The sequence below is a fragment of the Octopus bimaculoides genome, chromosome 25 (genome assembly GCF_001194135.2).
Source record: "Octopus bimaculoides isolate UCB-OBI-ISO-001 chromosome 25, ASM119413v2, whole genome shotgun sequence".
Lineage (NCBI taxonomy): Eukaryota > Metazoa > Mollusca > Cephalopoda > Octopoda > Octopodidae > Octopus > Octopus bimaculoides.
In genome coordinates, this window is record NC_069005.1 from 25,580,090 (window position 1) to 25,580,895 (window position 806).

General features: G+C 40.7%; 1 protein-coding gene across 1 annotated transcript in view; it reads right to left on the reverse strand.

Annotated features, from left to right (window-relative positions):
• LOC106867991 (cGMP-dependent protein kinase, isozyme 1) overlaps positions 1–806 on the reverse strand; it is a 59,436-nt gene that overhangs the window by 30,368 nt on the left and 28,262 nt on the right. The gene's annotated exons all lie outside the window — the stretch shown is intronic.

The following is an 806-nucleotide window of genomic DNA, read 5'->3' on the forward strand; positions in this document are numbered from 1 at the left end:
TCCTATTACCGAACCGCTAGTTTACAGGGACGTAAACACACCAACGCCAGTTGTCAAGCTTGACAACCGATGCTGGTGTGTTTACGTCCCCGTAACTTAGCGGCTCGGCAAAAGAGACCGATAGAAAAAGTACTAGGCTTCCAAAGAATAAGTCCTTGGGTCGATTAGCTCGACTAAAGGCGGTGCTCTAGCATGGCCGCAGTCAAATGATTGAAGCAAATAAAAGATTATATATCGATCAGCAAGGAGTACGTTACTTCAGAAAGCAGTTTATCTTCGCTGATACTCTCGGTTAAACATTTTATAGAGGGCAGCAGTGTGTACTACTGCACTTGATACACTTGGCTAGACATTATATATAATCCTCCAAGGAGTACGTTCCTTCAGAGAGATGCTAATCAAGAAATTCATTCACAATTATGTCGCCCTTATATAATCAACAGCCATTTTTTTCTCCATAGCGCTAACCATAGGATATTTTCTAAACTGTTCAAAGAACCAACTGTCTTGGGTAAGGAAACCATAGAAACATATGGTGTTTGTTCAGTAAATAGAGCTTTGATTGTGTGAGAAGGGCGGACATATTGCAGTGCAGAGGGCATGTGTGATGTGTGGTTTGCGTGAAACAAGGATCTGAGTTTTAAACCTAGGTAGAAGGGACACGCAATGGTACAACGGTATGGCGGCGTTTGAATGCGGTTCTGTCTGTCAACGTGAAGGAAAACACTCACTCTCACACACACAACAAACGAATGCATGCATACACATATGTATATATATATATATATATATATATATATATATAT